The sequence below is a fragment of the Rhinolophus sinicus genome, linkage group LG02, assembly GCF_036562045.2.
Source record: "Rhinolophus sinicus isolate RSC01 linkage group LG02, ASM3656204v1, whole genome shotgun sequence".
In the NCBI taxonomy this organism is placed as follows: Eukaryota; Metazoa; Chordata; class Mammalia; order Chiroptera; family Rhinolophidae; genus Rhinolophus; species Rhinolophus sinicus.
Window position 1 is genome coordinate 95986624 of NC_133752.1, and position 22085 is coordinate 96008708.

Sequence of the window (22085 nt, forward strand, 5' to 3'; positions counted from 1 at the left end):
AGCTTGGGGTTCCGCCCCAACCCAATGCCCCAGGAAGCCCTCCTGCCATGTCAACTCTGGGAGGACATTCAAGTGATCAGCATTTCCTTAAATAGGATTAAGATGATTTTTCTGACTGCACAACTCAGAAAAACAAGCTGTGGGGGCAGAGCCCCAGAAAGTAGTTTCCAGGCTCTTGGTCTCACATAGACAGGTGCTGGCTCAGGTAGTAAATGGCTATCAACTGTGATTGGATGGCCATCAGCTGTGGCTAGTTGGCCATCAGCTGTAACCAGTGAGCCATTGGCCACTAATATAACTGCTGTGGCTTCGCTAGCAGAGAGAGAAAAATGGGGGGCTAGCAAGAAGATGGTGGCTGAGCCTGCAAGTGGAGCAATGAGGGTTGAGAATTGTATGGCTCCTGTTTCCTGTTTCTCCAACCCAGCCACCAGCGAGAATATAGTGGTATGACTCCCCCTACCTACGGCTCCGTGGGTGTTCCTTTTTGGCCTCACCATATCCTGCGTTCTTGTGTGGGGACCGGGAGCAGAGACCCCGCAGGCCACCCTGCATTACACAAGCCTATGGATTTGTAGTTATCTAGTGACCCTCTATTTTATAGGAGGTAGGTCTGCAAGCTTTTTCTGTAAAGGGCTAGACAGTAAATATTTTAGGCTTTGGGGACCACGCAGCCTTTGTCTTAACCACTCAATGTTGCCATTGTAACATGAAAGCAGCCATGGACAACATATGAACAAATGGGTGTGACTGTGTTCCAATAAAACTTTATTTACAAATACTGGCTGTGGGCCTGATTTGTCCCATAGGTGATAGCTGTGGACCTCTGATGTAGAACATTCTTCCATATAATTTTGAAAATAGTTTTATTAAGCCCACCACACAGCTAAGCTGTAGCTTACATGGTTAATGTTTTGTGAATGGGATTGCTATATTAATAGGGGGAAAACTCCCCTTATGGGCGGTAGTGTCGTCACTGTTGAGGATGGGGAAGGAAGTAACCCCAAATAGTGCTTTTAAAGGTAGATTTTGAGATATTAGCTGTTTCTATTTTTCAAACTAAAGAGTATTTATCTGTGGGGTCAGTGGGCAGTCCGCTATAGCTTTGAGAGGCTTGTGTAGAATGCGGTTTACCTCCTATGTGCAGTTTGTATTCCTAAGCCAACCGGTGTCTTCATAACGTATTTTGAAATGTGCTGCCCTCTGAAGTATACTTTCAAATGGGGAAGAGGTGCAAAGGGAAAGAAAACACTGGTAACGTTTTAAATTAATTTTCGGGACCGTGCTCACGAAGTGTGCGCACCTGGAAAGTATCTCAGATAGCAATCAGGAGGAGAAGACATACGTAGGAAACACATGCGAAAAGAAACCTATATTTCAGTAGTAGAATGTCCTCACAGACATTTATCTGGTCCTAGAGGTAAAATGTGATTGAGACAAGGGCTATGACAAACAGGGCACTAGCATACTGTTGACCTTCCTAGAGTGGTCTCCGGTGCCTGGTTGTTTCAGAAGAAGAGTTCTCTGCAGAACAGGCTGCAGCTGCGCCTGCGTGCTGATTGCTGAGCAGATAGTGCTGAGTCTAGGAAACGAGAGCCTTAACAAGTAAATTCCACACCCCCTCGAATTTGTGCCTCGGTAGGGAATCCTCAGCAGGAAATCCTCCATATGTTTTCCTTTACTACAAGGAACTTCAGAGAACGAGTTCATTTCTCTCTCTTCAAACATCCTCACATGGCTGTAAAACAGCACTGGCTGGATGATGAGAAATGTCACAAGGAATTCGAGAGGACGCCTGCAGACGGAGTTAGGGGAGCAGTGACACTTCTGAATTAGATATTGGTTTTGGAGAAGTTTTCGTTTTCTTTTGTGGCTTACATTCTGGACTTTGTGGGTTTGGTTTTTCGTTTTTTGTTTTAAGGACAGTCTTGTTTTTCACTACTTCCCAGTAAATATAAAAGGAAGATTTCTCAAAGATGTGTCCTATGGAAGAATGGAGTTTACCCTGAGGATCAAAGGAGTATAGCTCAGATTAGGGACATCGCTCTTAAACCAAATTTGAAATTCAGGATTACTTGAAAAATATCACTGCAAGTGAGTACTTTGTCTTTGTTATTCTCTTTTCTTCCTTCTTAATCCCCTAATAAGCTTTTTTTGCATATTGTAATCTCAATGAAGTTATCAATTGGACTCTAAATATAAGTAAAATGATTTACCAACTCATAAATTAATTACAAGATGAGGTACAGAGTACTCTGCTCATAACACTGGTTAGCAAGTAGCAGGTCATATTTATAGTAATGTTGATGTTTTTATGCCAAGAATCATGTAATTTCATTAATGTTTGACATGAATATCTTCTGCCTCATTTCCTCCAGTAATATAAACTGTATTTTTGGATTGGAAAGTAAGCAACTGAAAATGTCTTCTGAAAAGAGCGTTGTTGCTCTAGCAAGCAAATCAACTTTTGTCAATGTCTCTGGAATATTGAGGTAGAGTTGCTGAAGAACCTGTAAATCTCAAGTAAAATTTGCTGAAGGACCTGTAAATTGAGAGTAAAATTTGCTGAAACTGTGACTCTTGTGAACCCGTTGAAAATGCCCTGAAATTGTGTTGCAAATGTAAAAAAAAAAAAAAAAAGCAAAAAACAAAAAACAACTTACTCTGTGTCAAAAGGGCATTGAAACATTGAAATATTTCAGCTGCTGTTGCCTTTCTTTGATTACACTATTAAATTGAGCTCCAGCTGTCCGTTTGTTGGCGCCTGCTCAGGACTCCAGGACCCAGAGTTGTCAAGCTGATCTAGCAGGATGTGGTTGGGTGGTGTGCAAGGAGTCAGGGAGGTAACTAGAAGGGGCCATAATGTTCTGTTCCCCTCTGGACTCCTAATTTCCAGCACCCATCCCTCAGCCCACCCTCCTCTCCTCCTTGTGTGGTAGCTGTAAATCATGAGTCTGCTACTGGAGATGTCGTGCTGCCTTTCCCAGCAATCATTTAGGGGACGAGCTGGCTGCTTTCAAAGTATTGTCTGGTTGACATGTGGGTGAGAATGAACATAGGGATGATCTGTGCTTCCTCTGCACCCCACTTCCCCCACTTCCCCACTAAAGCTGTCATCTGGGCCACAGCTTTCTAGACCAGGTGGTCTGAAATGATGCATTCAACAGGAGGATAATGGTGAAAGCCCCTTCCGTGAATGGAGACTGTTGCATTCTTCCCTCCAACTTCCTCTTGTCTTTAGATACTGTCTGCCTTGTCCTCTAAGAAACATGATTCCTGTTCACTATTGGTTGCCAAAGGCAGTGCTCGCAGAACTGGCCTTGTTACTGTTAAACATCATTATCTGCCAGACCGTCTCTAGCTGTCCTTTAAATTTTCCCCTCCATGTTGTGTAGCAGCTAGTTGTAGTCCAAGGGCAAACTCCTGTTGTGAACCACGGGCATCTGTGTCCCACTTTTGAAAGAGTTAGCGGTGACAGTGTCATCTTGGATGGCCTGAAAGGGAGCGGGTGGTCTGGGAACTGTGAAAAATGGACCCAAATGAGTCTGGTCTTTACCATCCAGGGTGGTTGTTGCTTTCAGGGGAATTACTTGCTTTCTGATTCAGTTGTGCGTAAGGGTTTGTGCTTTTCCCCTCTGGATGCTGGCTACCCATCAGCTATGGCGATTTTGGTGTTGGCCCCCCGACAAAGGAGAGCCATGAGGAAGGTGGGCTTCCTGCTTGTCATGCTCCTCCCTGACCAGTTAAGAGAATGTTCAATAAATGTTGCTTTCTTTAAGTGGCCTGTTGTCTGCCTACTACATGAGCATGAACCTCTGTGCCTTTTTCCCCCCAGTGGGAATTATATTGCTCAATTTCAAACGACATCAGGTCATCTCTGCAACCTTGGACCACCTTCCTTTGTAAAGGGAATGGTTTCTTTGAGTGGCTCTTTTATAAACCTATGTCCTGGACAAATCTGAAGTACCATGTCCTGTGGCACTAGCAGGTGAGGACGATGGTGGTGGTGGTGGTGGCGATGATGATGGTGGTGCTGGTACATCTTACAGGTACTGACCACCATCTTTTGCCAGGTGTGATATTAAATATTCTATGACACTTACGGCATTAACCCTTACCTTACCTTACCTGTAATACAGGCAACCTCAATCACATATTTCAATGACTGAAGAACAAAAACGATCCAAGAATGTTCTATCAGTTAGCATCTGGTGTTCTTGTTTTGTTGTTGTCATTGTTATTTCTTTCACTCAAATGTATAACTACCAAGGTTGTGGATTGTCCAGGATTATTTTTGTATTAGTTTAATTTATGGATAACATTTCTGGCAGAAAATAGGTAGCCTAGAATAAGTAGCAGGTTAGGTTGGAGTGGGAGGAGAAATTGGGATCTCAGCAGTGAATTTTTGGTACATGTTTTGAAAATGGATTTTATTTCTCTCTGTTCTGCATTAGCCTCTTTGTAAAGTGTGACTTCACCTCACATTATGCTTCTCTGTATTTCACTTTCTGCAGGGTTACAGGGATAATTAAAATTAAACCTTGTTGGCTGAAAGCATCAAAATCCTGGGGAGAAAACAGCACATTAGTGAGCAAATGTGTTTTAGTTGTTTGTGTTGGACCAGGTTCTAATTAGGAGCAAATAAGACACTTAAAAGATAGAACAAAGTTTTTCATATTAACAGAAGATGGTGGGTGTGGAGAGGGAGGGTTCATATTTTTTTGTAGTCATAAACCATAAATTTTAAGAAAAGTTTATTATAACATCTACTGTTATAAAAATTTTATTAACATATGACAAATTGGGATACGCTGGTTTGTAGATGTTTATACAGGACAAACAGCATATGAAATAATCAATGAGTAAATGAGCAAAGAAACAGTACATTTATAAAATGAGAGTGGAAGTCATTTTTTTGTTTTGTTTTATTTTCATATTGTTCCTAATCCACTCCATGGAAACATTTTCAGTGAATTTGCTATCTTTATTATATCTTTGATTCAGTGATTGTTGAATACCTCTTAGGACATCACTTTCTGGGATAGTCCTTGATTATAGTTTGGGAACAAATGGACTGATCTAGTGTGAGTGAGTATATACTTTGAAGTTGGTGTCCAAGGAGAGAGAAAAATTGAGTTCAGAAACACTATCTTCTTACAACTTTAGACTCACAGACATTTGAAGTTAGAATGGGTTTTGGATTATCTTATCCAACTCCTTTACACTATGTATGAGGAAACTGAAGCCAGTGTAGTGAGATGTTTTGCACATTACTAATTAGCTGCAAAAATAGAATGAGAATTGTAACTTCTGGCCTCCATAGCCAATGCATTTTTTTGGTTTACTTTTTAGTTCTATGTCTAAAAATATTTTTTCAATGATTAAAAAATAATATATGCCCCCATAATTATACCAATTGCATTGCTCTTTTGACTTAAATATTTTAATATAAAATATCCCAAAACATACAAAAATCATATGATACTTATCTGCAAATCCACAACCAAGATGTCATTTACCATCTTCAGTTTAGATATAAAGTAAAATGAAACACATCACAAATACAGTCAAAGCACTGCTTCCTTCTTTTCCCCCTCTTTCCCTCACAAGAGATAATTATCCTAAGATTGTTATATGTTATTCCAATAGATATTTTAGTATTTTTACTATGTGAGTGTGGGGGAAGTGGGTAATAAGATCCAGACATGAAATATCTATACATGGTTATATCTATTTGTCGTTATACTATTGATTTGTGTTCAATTTTTAAAATATATAAAGCATTGTCCATATTCTTTTATAGCTGTTTTTAATTCAATATTGTTTTGGAGATGTAGCCATGTTGATACATAGGTACCGCGTCCATTTATTATAACTGCAGGATAGCATCACATTGCATAAATAATCCAAGGCTGATTTATCCATTTTTCTATTGAGGAAATTGAGGTGATCCCTGCAGTTTTGCTATATACGACAGTACTGCCATGATCCCTGCATGTATCCTTTTACACTGGTGCAAGAATTCGTCAAGCCGAGTCACCTAGAAGTTGAATTGTTGTGTCATAGGGACCTACATCTTCCCTTTACTGGCTCTCCAAACTCAATGGGTTTGTTCAACCACCGACAGTGTTAAACAGTAGTTTCAAACTCCTGCTGCAGAAAAGAATCATCTGGGGAGCTTTTAAAAATTATCAATGCCTAAGTCTCACCTCAGACCAATTAAATCAGAATCTGTGAGGATGGAAGCCAAGACTGGCATGTGTTTTAAAGTTCCCCGGGTGATTCTAATGTACAACTAGGGTTAAGAACCACCGATTTAGCATTTCTGTTCCCCCACATCTTTTCTGATACTTGGTATAATCAAATATTCTGTTGTGCTAATCTCTTGGGTGTAAGGACTGTCTCATTACTGGTGAAGCTAAGTATATTTGCATAATGTTATTGAGCATTCCAATTGAAAATTATGTGTGATATATTTTACCCACTTTTTTTCCTTTAATTGTATTTTCTTGTGTACTTGTAGTCACTTTCTTTATATTCTGGAGTAATTGTGAGAGGGGGCATAAGACTTGAAAATATCTACCCCAGTCAGTAAGTTATCTTTTCACTTATTTGTGGTATCTTTCATCATACAGAAATTTAAATTTTTTAATATAGTTAAATCTGTCAATAATTGTCTTCACGGATTGTACATTGGGAAACCTTAAATATTTTAATAAAATTACTTTTCTATCTTTTCTTTGAAAGTTTTACAATTATACTTTTTTTCCCAATGAGATCTTTAATCCACCTAGAATTTAGATTTCTGTATAGTGTGATGTATTAATCAAATTTTCTTTTTTATATATAAATAATTGTCCCAGTAAAATCTCTTTTCCCAGTGATATTTAATGCTATTGAGCCCCCATATGTCTTTTTTTCTTCAATCTATCCTTGTACTAATACCGCAGCTTTTAAAAAACTTTTTATTAAAAATATAGTTAGCATATAATGTTGTATGATTTTCTGGTGTACACAATAATTATTCAACATTTATATACCTAAAGAAGTGATCAACATGGTAAGTCCAGCAACCATCTGACACTGTACCACACTATCAAAATATTATTGACTATATTCCCTATGCTGTATATTACATCCCTGTGACTTACTTGTTTATTACTTAGAAATTTGGACCTCTTATTCCCCTTGAGATTTCAACCCCCTTTTTGATTTTTCAGTTAGAATTGACATTCAATATTATATTAATTTCAGGTGTACAGCACAGTGGTTAGACATTTATATAAATCAAGAAGTGATCCCACTGACTAGTCTAATACCCTCCTGGCACTATACATAGTCATTACCATATTATTGACTATATTCCCTCTGCTGTAGTTTACAGCCCCATGATTAGTTTGTAACTAATAATTTGTACTTCTTTTTTTTTTCTTTAGAAATCCAGTTACCTTTGAGTTTATTTAAACTAAGAGAAAAGGGTCGTAATGTTTTCATGCAATACATACTTGGTTCTTTAAAAAACAATTGTGACAAATAACAGAAAGCATTAAGGAATGTTGCATCTGTGATCCATACAAAACATCAACATTATGGGTTGTACATAATTTAAAGAAATGTCTCAAACACTTTTCGACATACAGTAGTAGCCAATATATAGAGAGGCATGCCTTAGGTGGGCATCAGAAAGCAATTTAGAAAAAAAAAAAAGAAAGACAAAATCACTCCAGAACTACTCAATTTCTTCAACATCACTGAGCAAGAAAAGCAATATTGAACCACCATACTGATTTTACACAGCTTTTATACAGTACCTTGACTTAAATCCAAGAGCAAAAGTTAAGACTCTCCTCCTCTATTTTTGGTAAACAACTGAATGGTAAACATACATGACTTTTCCCCTGGATTTTTACCTGGGAGTGGCCTTTTAAATTTTTTATTTAAAAGAGGGCAGTTTTGGCACTTTCATACTGATGTTACCAATGTTAATATTTCTTCGGCTCTCAGGAAGATTCGTATTCTTTTTTTTTAATTAAAGTTTATTGGAGTGACAATTGTTAGTAAAGTTACATAGATTTCAGGTGTACAATTCTGTATTACATCATGTATAAATCCCATTGTGTGTTCATCACCCAGAGTCAGTTCTTCTTCCATCACCATATATTTGATCCCTTTTACCCTCATCTCCCACCCCCCTCCCCCCTTACCCTCTCATAACCACTAAACTATTGTCTGTGTCTATGAGTTTTTGTTTCTTCATTTGCTTGTCTTGTTCCTTTGTTGTTTTCAGTTTTATAAAAGGTTCATATTCTTTACAGCTGATACAGCTCAGGCTGGAGCTCCCGCTAAGCCTCAGATTTCTCCAGTTTATTTTGTGCCTCAATTTGTGTAACAATCTCATTCATGTTGGTCTCCAGTACCATTCCCCCATCACCCTTTCTGCGAGAATATTGCAAACCTTGTCTGCATTGAAAATTAAATCCAGTTCACAGACATTGTCCAAACACTTGTCTAATGTTTCCACAAATACTTGAATTAGATCTAAAATGGCAAGTTCACTTTCTGAAGAATCGGCACAGAAAACAAAATATAATGTTGCATAATGTCTATAAATCAGTTTGTTGTCAGATCTTCCAATTAATAATCCTCCTTCTAGGAAATTACAAACATTGTCATCTCTCTTAGCTACCAAATGGAATGTCTCCCTGATGATTTGCTGTTGTGTATCTTCACTGTAAGGCTGGTACAACTTGGAGACGAGGACCTCCTTGATCATTGCTGAGCTGAGCGGACCGGGTGGGCGCTGGGGGCCTCGCCTCAGGTCTCACTGGCGATCCTTCCCCACCTCAGCAATCTGTACTTCTTAATCCCTATCCCTTTCTCACTCACCCCCAACTCTCATCTGGCAACCATCAAAATGTTCTCTGTATCTATGAGTGTACTTCTCTTTCGTTTGTTTATTTTGTTCCGTAGATTCCAGATATAAGCAAAATCACATTGTATCTGTCTTTCTCTGTCTGATTTACTCCACTCAGCACAATACCCTCCAGGTCCATCCATGCTGCCACAGATGGCAAGAACCCATTCTCATTGATGGCCGAGCAATATTCCATTATATACATGTACCACCTCCTCTTTATCCATTCTTCCATCGATGGATATTAGGCTGCCTCCACATCTTGGCCATTGTAAACAATGCTGCCATGAACATATGGATACACATGTTCCCTAAAAGTAGCCTTTTGAGTTTCTTCGGATAAATGCCAGGAAGTGGGATCACTGGGTCCTTCTTTGTCTCTTGTTACAGACTTTGTTTTGAAATCTATCTTGTCGGGTATTAGTTTTGTGGCCCCAGCTTTTTGTTTGTTTGTTTGTTTCCATTTTCATGAAATAACTTTTCCATCCCTTTATTTTAGTCTGTGTGTTTTTCAATCTGAAGTTTCTTGTAGGCAGCATATGTAAGGGTCTTGTTTTCTTATCCATTCAGTCACCCTGTGTTTTTTATTGGGGGGTTTAATCCACTTACATAAAAGCAATTATTGATAGATAGGTAGTTATTGCCATTTTATTCATATTTTTTATCTTTTTTTTTTCCATCTTAAAGAAATTCCTCCAGCATTCCTTGCAATACCAGTTTAGTGGTCATGAACTCCTTTAACTTTTTCTTCTCTGGTGAGCTCTTTATCTGTCCTCCAATTTTAAATGATACCGGTAGCTATGCTGGGTAGAGTAATCTTGGTTGTAGGTCCTTGTTTTTCATCACTTTGAATATTTTGTGCCAATCCCTTCTAGCCTGCAAAGTCTCTGTTGAGAAATCAGCTGAGGGGTGGCCAGTTAGCTCAGTTGGTTAGAGCATGGTGCTGGTAGCACCAAGGTTGCCAATTCGATCCCTGCATGGGCCACTGTGAGCTGTGCCCTCTTTAAAAAAAGCAAAATTAATAAAAAATAAAAGAACTCCAGAGAAATCAGCTGACAGTCTTATGGCAGCTCCCTTGTAGGTAACTAACTGCTTTTCTGTAGCTGCTTTTAGGATTCTCTCTTTGTCTTTAACATTTTATAATGTGTCTTGATGTGTGCCTGTTTGGGTTCATCCTGTTTGGGACTCTCTGCACTTCCTGGACTTGTATGTCTATTTCCTTCTCCAGGATAGGAAAGTTTTTAGTCGTTATTTTTTCAAATAGGTTCTCAATCCCTTGCTTTCTCTCTTCTCTTTCTGGTATCCCAATGATGCAAATGTTGTTACACTTGATGTTCTCCCAGAGGTCACTTAAACTCTCCTCATTTTTTTGATTCTTTTTTCTTTTTCCTCTTCCGATTGGTTGTGTTCTGCTACCTTGCCTTTCAAATCACTAATTCGATCCTCAGCTTCATCTAGTCTGCTAGTGATTTCTTCTAGTGCATTCTGTTACTGTACTCTTCACTTCTGACTGTGGTGTTTTTTTAAATGGTTTCTATGTCCTTTTTTATGCTTGCTATCTCTTTGTTGAAGTTCTCACTAAGTTCTTTCAGCGTCCTCATAACCATTGTTTGAACTCTGTATCTAGTAGGTTGCTTGCCTCCATTTTGTTTGGTTCTTTTTCTGGAGTTTTATCCTGTTTTTTCATTTGGGATGTATTTCTTTGTTTCCTCATTTTGGCAGCCTCTCTGCTTGTTTTTATGTATTGGGTAGGGCTGCTGTGTCTCCCAGCTTTGGCCAGGTGGCCTTATTTAGTAGGTATCCTATGAAGCTCAGTGGCACAGTCTCCTTGGTCACCTGAGCTGGGTGCTCCAGGAGTATCCCTTGTGTGTGCTGTGTGTGGCCTCCTGTTATATTTGAGCCTTGATTGCTGTTAGCATGTCAGTAGGTGGTATTGACCCTCAGGCTGACTGGCTGTGGGGTTTGCCCACATCCACAGCTTATGGGCTGCTGTGTGGGGAGCTTACCCCATGTTGTAGGACTCGGCCCAGTGGGCTCTGGTGCCTGTTGAGACCACCCTTTGTGTGTGCTACTTGTAGGGCTAATTGGGTGGTGTTCTGCTGTGGTCTGAAACTAACTTCCAAGTATGTTTGTTCTGGGGCCTCTCGGGAGGGGCTCCCATGCAGGCCCAGGTCACCCAATGCCTGTGACTGGCCAAGGAGTACCTGGTAGGAGCTACAAAGTGAACCACTGCTTGTACTGTATCTGGAGGCATGTGGGAGAGCCCACACTGTGAACTGAGAATGGCTGCCACCAGTACTGGGTCTAGGGTAGCTCCACAAAAAGCCAGGACACTCCGAGGCCTCCTGCTACCTGCTGGCTCTGATAAGGTTCAGTTGCTGATAAAGCCTCCTGTGGTATGCAAGTTGGGTGAGGCAGGGTCTCAGTGAGTCAGCAGAGTGGAACAGTATAGCTCACCAGGCCAATCAGATTCAGATTTGGCCTGTGGGGTAGGTCTCAACACAGGAAAGATGGGCCTGCCGGCTGGCCAGCTACATTAAAAAAAAGGCCACACACAGGGAAAATAGGGACTGTCCCTCCAGTCCTTGCCCTAAAATTACACAACTCAGTCTCTTCCCATATGTCTCCAGTGCCTCCAGAGTCACCGTCCCTCTGCCAGAACCCAGGGTGAGTGTCTGTGTGCACCCTTTAAGAGGATGTCTGGGTTTCCCTCAGTTTTCCATCCCACCTGGACAGTCAAAATCCCCACTGTTATTCACAGCCAGATGTTGTGGGGGCTCTTCTTCCCAGCACCTGTACTCCAGGCTGGGGAGGCTGGTGTGGGGCTGGGGTCCCGTGCTTCTCCATGGGGAACCTCTGTGGCCCAGATAGCCCTTCCAATTTTCATCTGCCATAGTGGAGGTTTGGGGCCAGCCCATTTCACATCTCTGCCCTTCCTACCAGTCTCAACGTGGCTTCTTCTTTATATCCTTGGTTATAAAACTTCTGTTCTGCTAGATTTCAAATGCTTCTCCAGGTTGATTGTTTTATAATTTAGTTGTAATTTTGATGTGTTCACAGGATGAGGCAAGCACAGGGTTTATCTACTCCATCTTGGATCTTCTAATAATACCCCTTTTTTTTCTTTTAAGATTTTTTATTGGGGAGGGGGAACAGGACTTTATTGGGGAACAGTGTGTCGTTCCAGGACTTTTTTCCAAGTCAAGCTGTTGTCCTTTCAATCTTAGTTGTGGAGGGCACAGCTCAGCTCCAGGTCCAGTTGCTGTTGCTAGTTGCAGGGGGCACAGCCCACCATCCCTTGCGGGAATCGAGGAATTGAACTGGCAGCCTTGTGGTTGAGAGCCCACTGGCCCATGTGGGAATCGAACCGGCAGCCTTTGGAGTTAGGGACATGGAGCTCTAACCACCTGAGCCACCAGGCTGGCCCCCACTTTGTTTTTTTTTAATTAAATGTATTAGGGTGATAATGGTTGGTAAAATTACATAGGTTTCAAGTGTACATATACACATGATAATACATCATGTGTATATTACACATATGTATATAATACATCATGTCTATATTACAAAATAATACCACAGTTTTAATTATTATAACCTTATAATAAATGAACCCCTTTTCACTCTTTTTCCACAAACATATCTTGCCTATTCTTGAATATTTACCATATGAATGTATATGCATCATCATTTTGGGTTACATGAAAACCAATGTTAGGATTTTGGTTCTAATTGCATTGAATGTATAGATTATTTGGGGGATGATTTCTACATCTAAATATTGAGTCTCCCCCTTCACATACATAATCTAGCTCTCCATTATATAAGCTTATTTTCATGTCTCTCCATATATTTTATAATTTTCCCTGAAAAAAATCTTCCATGCTTTTGTTAGGTTCATTGCTAGGTACTTTATAATTATTATTGAAGTGGTTTATTTTTATTGTCAATTTTTTTCTGAAATATCCTAACTATTTGCTGATGGTTCATAGAAACATAATAATTTTTTTTTTTTTTTTTTAAAGATTTTATTGGGGAAGGGGAACAGGACTTTATTGGGGAACAGTGTGCACTTCCAGGACTTTTGTCCAAGTCAAGTTGTTGTCCTTTTAATCTTAGTTGTGGAGGGTTCTGTTCAGCTTCAAGTTGTTGTTCTTTCAGTCTTAGTTGTGGAGGGCGCAGCTCAGCTCCAGGTCCAGTTGCCGTTGCTAGTTGCAGGGGGCACAGCCCACCATCCCTTGCGGGAGTCAAACCGGCAACCTTGTGGTTAAGAGGACACGCTCCAACCAACTGAGCCATCCGGGAGCTCAATGGCAGCTCAGCTCAAGGTGCCATGTTCAATTTTAGTTGCAGGGGGCACTGCCCACCATCCCTTGCGGGAGTCGAGGAATTGAACTCGCAACCTTGTGGTTGAGATCCCACTGGCCCATGTGGGAATCGAACTGGCAGCCTTCGGAGTTAGGAGCACGGAGCTCTAACCACCTGAGCCACTGGCCCGGCCCCATAATAGATTTTTAATTCTTGTTTCCATCCATGTTGAACTCTTTATTAGTTTTAAGAGTTTGTATATTATTTGGATTTGCTAAATAAATAATCATTATATATGCAAATAATGACAGTTCTTTTCATCCTTTTGTAATGTTTATATTTTATTTTGATTTATTTAATTGAGTATAAATTAAATATTTTATTTAGTTATATTTACATATTTATTTCTTTTTCTCCTCTTGCTATTATGGTTAGGACCTCCTGTGCAATGTTAAATAGAAGCATTGACAGCAGGCATACTGTCTTGTCCCAGCTTTTATGTTAAATGCCCCTGACTTTTCACCATTAAGTACTATATTTTCTTGGGTTTTCAGTGGATGATATCTTTTATCTGATTAAGAAAGTTTCCTTCTATTCCTTGTTTGATTGAAGGTTTTATCAGGGAATTATTTTGAATTCTGTCAAATATTTTCTTGCATCTATTGAGGTGAATTTATGGTTTTTCTCTTTTTATGTGCTAATTGCTGAATTGTATGTTTTCTAAAATTAAACCATCCTATCTAGGGTAACTTCTACTTTATGATAATTTTTTAAATCTTCATTCTAAATTTTGTTTGCTAGTATTTTACTTAGAAGTTTTACATTCATAAATGAGACTTTACATCAAGTGTATCTTTTTATAAATTAAAAAGATTAGCAAGTTATTATATTTTATGGAAAAGGTTATAAAGATTAGAATTACTTTCACTTTGAAAGTTAATAGAACTTGTCTGAAAGAATCCTAGGGCTGTTGTGTGTGTGTGTGTGTGTGTAACTAGTGATTTAGTGATTACTTTAGTGATTCTCATTATTAATCTTGTTTTCTCTTCCTTCTTGAGTAATTGTGAATTACATTTAACGTGAATTGACCATTTTGACTGGATTTTCAAGTGCATTGACATAAAATCATTCTTTGTATTCACCTTTTAAAAATCTCTGCCTTATTTGTAGTTATGCCCCCCTTTTCCATAGTAATATAGACATTTGCTCTTTCCCTTTCTTTCTTTTTAAATAAGTCTTACAAGAATTTTATGTATTTATTAGTTGATTTTTTTCAACTAACACAATTTTTGGTTTTCTAGAATATCTCTGTTAATAATCGGCAAATATCCTCAATAGTCAAACAATAATTTAGTTGGTCATATTATTGTACTTTGGCAGTTGTTTATCTTATTCTAAAATATTTATTTCTGTTTCTTATCTTAGCTTTTTATAAGTCTGCTATTGTCCAATTGTTACCCTTGATAAATAGAATACTTTTTTTCTATAGTTGCTTTTAAGATCTCTTTTGTCTTTGTTGGTCTGCAGTTCCACTCCGGTATATCTGATTGTGGAGTTGTCTTTTATTTATCTTGATTTCTTCTTACATCATAGCAATCACATATTTAATATATATAACTGGGACATATACAGTTATATATCTTTGAATATTAATGCTTCTTAATTGTATTTTCTTTCTGAAACTTTAATAAATTAGACACGTTGCATTTTTTTGTTCATTTTATGCTCTCTGTCTCTTAAATTTATATTTATCCCTTTATTTCACTGTACTGCATTCTGAGTTATGTTCTTAAAGCTGTCTTTCAGACCATTGATTGTTCAATTGCAACTACATATAATAGCTGTTCACCTGTCCATTGGGTTTTTCATTCAATTGCTATCACTTTCATTTCTAGAGGGTCTATTATTTTAATAGTGTGGTTTTCTTTTCATGCAGTTTGTATTCCCTTTAGTCTTAGTCATTTAAAATTTATGTTAAAAATAATCTGTTATTTTCCTCATTTATCTAAAGTTCCTAAATTTCAGAGAATATTCTATTTGTTGTGTCTGGTGATATCATTCTTCTGGTGAATTGTTTCTTTGTGTGATTTGTAATTTAGGGTTATGGGTTTATTATCAGTGGGCAATACTGCATAAAAATATGCAGCCAGAATAGATATGGCCTGACCATCAGAGATATTTTGCATTTATTTTTGCTTAGTGTCCTAGGATGAATTCTTAGTCTAATTTCTTGATTTTAGTGGTTCCTGGGCCACACATAACCCTGGATATAAATTCTGAATGAATATTATTTTTTTCTCTTCACTTTGTATATAGCTATAGGCAGATAGACTTCATTATTGTTTCCATTTGCTGGGACAGTTTCACGTGTCCCCTACTCCTACACAGGAATTTAAATCCAAGTTTCTAGGTTACTGAATTCCATCAGCCCCCTTAATGCAGGTCAGTATCTGTTTGTGCCATTACCACACTGCTGTTCAGATCCCCATATTTTACACCTGGTCCTCTCTTTCCTCCCCTCTACTCCCTCTCTCTCTTTTATTACAAGTTCAGTCATGCAGGTGAAAGAATGATGTATTTTTATCTGTTATTTCTAAGCAATTGTAGTGGTAGAGTTTTCAGGTTTTCTTGAGAAAAATTTCAGAACAAGAAGTCCTACTGTGGCCCTTTTGACTTTTAAGAAAGAAGCCTAAGAATTTCACAAATCATATTCCCCATGCAAAGTTTCTTTGCTGGCTTCTGTAGAAATGTAGGATGTTCAAAAATCAGCTTGGAAGTTATTAAACTAATGTAACCTGGAATGTTTTGCTATATAACTGCTGTGGAATTACATTCCTTTGAACTTCTCCAATAAATTCAGCCACAGCCTGGTGTGTTGAGAACAACAGGTTGCGGGGGAGGGTGGGGTTGTATCCTACTGTGAGAAAATTTTCAAGGAGTGTGCTGTAGAGGAACAAATATTTTCAGAAATAGAACAAATGTCTTTTGCTTTTCCTTATTGAGAGATCAGGATGACAACATTTTCTAAAAAGATTTTAATAAAAACCCTAAGCTCTTTCTAGCTCTAGAATTCTGTGATTTTTCTAATTTGAGATATTTCCCAGTAAATCGTATAGCCTGTGTGTAGCTTTGTGACCAAATTCTAGGTATCAATGTTACACAGTCTCTTCAGGATACTCTTTAGTTCTCTCTACCACTCACCATGGCACCCTAGCAAGTTCATAGATACGAAGTGGACTGTATTCAACTTTTTTTTTCTGTTAATATTTCTTGATCTGATTTGTCCACATATAATTTTTATGACACGTCAAAGAGTACGCTACCAAACAAAATATTTATTTGATTAAAGACAGTTAATTATTGACTGCTGTGTAAACATGATATGTTTCAAAATATACACTTTTGGAAGTTTTTATTACTTCCCTTGAACAGGCTATAATTTTGAGGTATTTTTCCCTCAAAATTCTCTTTGGAAGCAACAAGTTAATAATAAGTCAGTAATAGGACACAGTTGAAATAAAAGCAAAAGATTCATTTAAAAAAATAGAGAAAATATTCTTTCAACACTTGATACCCAAAGTTATTTCTGAAGCCTCACCACATTATTTTAGATTAAATATCTAAGACAAATTATTACAAAAATAAATCCATCTCTTGGCTGAATTTCATTCTGTGTTTGGATTGGGGTGCTGTCAGTTGTTAGCTGCAAGATCAGAGCACAGATGCTGAGTTGTTTTATTTTCTTAATTAAGAATTATCATTTCAAGCCCTGTCAGTGGTTTACAATGGCAATAATCCCTACCAAAATAGTGGTTCTTCTAGATCCTAAGTGGTTTGCCAGGATGTTAACCTCAACTTGACCCCTCATGGTCACAGGAGAGATATACAAGGGTCCATTAATCATTTCTAGAAAATTATCAAGCATGGGCTGTCCCCTAGATTATATAACTTGCCTTTAAAAATAATTATAATGTGTTTGTCATTTAAAATGACTAAGATCTGCAAGGCTAATCAAAATGTCTAAATCCTTATCAGTTGGAATGAAAAGGGCTGGCTCCAGAAAGTGCTGACTTCGAAATTTTTGTGCTGCTTTTGTTGGTCCTGTCTGCTCATGCTCATGATCTACTGACGTGTGGCTTGCCATGCCACAGAGACTCATTCATCCATGATATATGTGAAAGGGGCTTCCGGGTCTCTCCGTGTGCTGTGGTGCATTCCTCCAGTACTCTAACAGTACTCTAACAAAGCTTTTAATTGGCCTCTGTGACTAATGAGCATGAAGTCCTAGGAGAAATGGAACACGGTCTTCCACAACCCATTAAGACAGAGCTTCAAGCTCCAAGCTTATCAAGCTTAAACCAGGAAAAGCTAGGGCCAAAGTCTTGAGATGAAACAGTCACTAATAGTTTCGTAAAAGGCATTAATAATTCTTAGCCAAATTACACTGCATGTTTGGTGTTATTACCTAAGCTGTCATAGCTAAGGCACTCACTGACCTGGCCCTGAAAGGCAAGATAATCCTTTTCATGACAATCTGAATTAACCCTACTTTGCCTAAAGTTTAGTCTGAGGACATTCTTCAAGTAAAGTCAACCTTGCCCTCTATGTATAGGGAAGCAGTCTCATTGTGCCTGAGGTCAAGTGAGATGAAGTGTTGGAGGAGGGCCATATCGAGCCGATCAGAAATACAGGGAGCACCCTGATACGTGTGTTTCTGCCTTAGGATTTCTGACATCTTTGTTTTTGTAATGTAAACTTTCAGTTATGTGTCTTACACTTCTCTTACAAGTGGCTTAGAGAAGCAGAATGAAGAACTCATAGTCATTACCTCTTTATTGTATTTGTTCAAAATGTCAGACACATGAGGTCACTAAAAATCAGTAAATAGTGGGTAAACTTTTGTTTTGAGTTTGAAATAAGTTGAAAAAATATATGCAGAATCTTTTTACAGTGTGTGTATACTCGGATGCATCCTTTTCCTATTATATCTGTGCTGCGTGTTGCCAGCAAGATCATAAATGCAAACATGGGCACTGAAATCAAGTAGCAGTTATACGTTTGCTCCTGTTGGCTTTATTCGTAGATTATTATCTAATCAAAACACAATTTAACAATTGTAAAGTAAAATTAGTAAGTTCCCGGGGCCCACGGGAGGGATCACGCTCCTTCTCTAATACCTCAACATTGATGTTTGAAAAGGCACTTGGAGGTCTCATTTGGTTATTGGTATATATAGACTTTATACTGCTAAGGGGCATGAGTGACTATGAAGACATATTTAATAAAAATACTTTAAATGTCTTTATATAATCATTAATTTTTTATTCTAAAACTGATATTTTCCCCCAGTCCCATTGTTGACCTTGGTTTTAAACAACTATCTACTATATGATTGGTACTATTGGTACTACTATTCCTTGTCCTAAGTATCTGTATCCTATCGCTCCTACTTCTCTGTCTCGCTTACTTTATAACTACCCTTTTCCCATCCCTGGACACTTGGCTTGAACTTCCTTTCATCCTGTCCGGATTGGTCATCCAGTGCTTAGTTCTGCATTAAGCTCTGCTTGCTTTCCTCTTTCGTGGCATTCCACTGGCTCATGATTAGTCTTAATCAGGTCCACATTCATGATCACAGGTTTCATGGGTCTCTGCCCATACACCTTTTCCCATATTACTTCTGACCCCTCTGCCTCCTTCGTCCTTTCCAATAGGTCTGTGTCCTTAGCATCTACAGACTATTTTAGAAACTTGTCGATCATTCTCTGCTTCCATCTGTCACACAAAAATGTTTCTGTTCACACCCCCTCTGCCTTCAGTGTGTAAGTTATAACTCAACCTTTCAATAAAAACTCCCTTGATTGGGATTATTGGGTTATTTAAAGTGTTATGACTTCAAAGACATTCTATAACTTAAGCAGCACTTATTTCCTATATAAAAGAATGTGTAATTGGCATGCATTGGGAAGGCTAATGTTTCATTATTTTGCTGGATACCAAATTATAGACTACTTTAAGGCAGTTACCAGGTTTCATGTCCTGTAGCAGCTTGTATGAATTCATGAACCTTTAATTTGCATGATCAATATCACAGTAGTTAATGATGGTGGTGGTATCCAACTTCCTAAATGAACTTCTAGCACATGTATACCTCAAACGTAGATGTGGCTGAGTACCACTGAGTTCCTGCATTGTACTTTAAGAACTGTAAATTACAAAGAAATAAACATCCAGGAACTACCCCAAACAGACAATTATTCAGCTGCTCCTGAAAAATCAGAACAAATTCCATTGGAATTACTTTTGTTTGCACCTAGTGACTGGCATGTGGTAAGTTCTCATTAAATTTACTGTCATTCGAATATGTTTTCAGTAACAAGATTAATCATCATCATCAACTTTTCCAGCAATTTTTCTATAAGACCTCCAGTTATTTTGTGGTTACCTCAATAATACCAAAGGCCATTATGAAATCAATGCAGCAACTGGTGGTCACAACTCTTTAAACTGAAGTCCTTTAATCTATGGGTGCAAGCTTCCATCTTGTCTCGGTATACCTAAAAGATAAAAAAGTTCGTTTTTCAAGACTGATGTGACAGCCTAACAGTTCTTTCTCATAGAGAAATGAGAATATATATCTTTAGATTATTACATGAATAAATTTAGTTAAAACATAAACAATTATTATAGTTCAGTGTTATTGAATATGGAAACAGGTAATAGTAGAAAATATGCAATCACTTTCCTTATATTTTATTAAAAATAGGATAACACACTGAGATTCAAGGTGGATATGGAAACTAATTTAAGCTCCATAGACCTGGATTTCACACTTGTCAATAATAGTTCCTTGTTCTTTGATTACATGGTATTTCATTTGAGGTATTTTTAATTTTGGAAAACTGAAGCAAAGATGTTCAAATTTAACTTTGGAGTTTAATACATCATCTTTTGCCAGAGACATTTTACTGATCCTATGTTATTTAAAGGCCAAGTGGTGAAAATCTGAAAAGAATGTCAGAACTAACACAGTATGGAGATCACATTTTCACAGAAATAATGATTCCAAGTCTTGTAATTTAATTTGCATGGTTGAATGAACTTGTCTTTTTCCTACTCCAAAAATTCATCCTACCACATCCTGATCTGCAGACCTTTGGAAAAGAGGCCAAGTCCCTAAGTTAGCATTTCATAATTATGCCCCCTCCACACCTTCATACCCAGTAACAATTTTTTAATTAAAAATGAATTCTAAGCCTACAAGGCTGTTCTTTCTGAGAAGATGATCAAAGAAGGAAATAATTGTGCTATTCATTTCTTTTAACTAAAAATGAAATCACTTAACCTAAAAAGAGCAATGAGACTTATATTTTAGGTGGAGGCATGTGACTGTCACAGGAAGAAATATATCACGTTACTTGGAACTCAGGGAAATACACTTTTGGCACTTTCTCTGGAGAGTTGAGAAAATTGTTCCTGGGAGAATTTCCCTCGGTTACTTGTATGGGTATGTTATTAGAATCTAGTCCTCTGTGTCAGTGGGCATCGTTTTATAGCAAACAGTCTCCACATATCAGTGGCTTATCACTAGCAAGGTGTGTTTATAACTTACAACATTGTCCAATGGTGTGAGGGTGAGGACAATGCAAGGGCTGTGCTCTACGCAGTCATTTAGGGACCCAGGCAACATACAATGTGTGGCTTTGCTACTTCTAGGGCTCCTGCCTTCGCTACATTCAACCCACCAATGGGAGCAAGTCATAGAGGACTTCCCAGGAGGTCTTCTGGGACCAGACCTGAAAGCGGTGGATGTCATTTTTCCCCTCATCCCATTGGCTGGAACTCAATCCTATGACTTCACCGAACTAATTGCAAGGAAGACTGAGAAATGAAACATAGATGGTTGCTAGAAGGAAAAATAAACAGGATTTGATAAACAACAGACCACTCTCTGTCACATCTTCAATAGTTTTGAATTGGCATGTGCAAATAGCCGTATGGTTGGTTCTGAATGCTAGTAGCTATAAGAAAATACAGGCCCAAGCATGCCCATTCCAGGAAGCTATAGCTACGTGTTATCTGTTAGAGAGCGTGCTCAATTTTAGATGCTGTGAAGGATAATAAGATGAATCAGATATTGTCTCTGCCCTCAAGCAGTATACAGTCTCCTTTAGGCTGTTTGTATAACTAGCTATGTTCTAGCTTGTCTAACAGGATGTTAAATAAGTTTCTACCGAAGCTTCTAGTTCTAATAGATACGAAATTTCAAAGTGGGGTACCAGATCAAGGTGCATATTTTCAAAGAAAAACAACAAAGGATTTTATAATCTACACTTTCTCAACTACAAAGAAGTTATAAAAGATCCCTGAGAGTGAAAGTTGAGAGAGGATTTCATGAGGAGAATTTCTATTTAAATTTTTTTTTAACTTAAAAAAAATCATGCTGTTTTCCACCCATATCCCTAAAAATGAGAACTTGGGTTCTGTCTGCCTCCTCACCTAAATTCTAGTAAGACTGACTTCAACAGGACCATTCTAAGAACTTGACACCTATCCCCTGAGGTTGGGAGAGGGGACACAGAGACTGATTTTTCCCTCTAAGAAATCTGGCAGAGAATATGCCATGACTGACAAGCTATTCTGATGGCAGAAGCAAAGGAAAGTTGCTGCAAAGTTGAAATTAGCCTGCTTCTTGAATTTGTTTAGTAAAAGCATGCCTGGAGGCATCTTAGATTCAGTCCAATATGGCCACCTGGAGGAAGGGGTGATAGGATGTCAGCAGAGAACAGCTGGAGATGGACCACTACATGCCCGGGGCTGAGGAAGAAGCAACAGGCTGCGCTAGAGCTGCACTGCCTGAGTCAGC

At 38.3% G+C, this 22085-nt stretch overlaps 1 protein-coding gene and 1 pseudogene across 8 annotated transcripts in view; one reads left to right on the forward strand and one right to left on the reverse strand.

Moving 5' to 3' along the window:
• The window catches only part of KIAA1217 (KIAA1217 ortholog), a 749802-nt gene that overhangs the window by 366684 nt on the left and 361033 nt on the right, over window positions 1-22085 (forward strand). The window contains exon 1 of one of the 8 annotated variants that reach the window (XM_074324915.1): window positions 1696-2091. The exons of 6 other annotated variants lie outside the window; for them this stretch is intronic. The gene's annotated coding sequence lies outside the window, so the exon portion shown is untranslated. Of the gene's footprint in view, window positions 1-1695; window positions 2092-22085 lie in introns of those variants that run through there. One more of the 8 variants, XM_074324917.1, reaches the window with a different exon arrangement.
• Window positions 7931-8770, reverse strand: LOC109459583 (AP-3 complex subunit sigma-1; annotated as a pseudogene).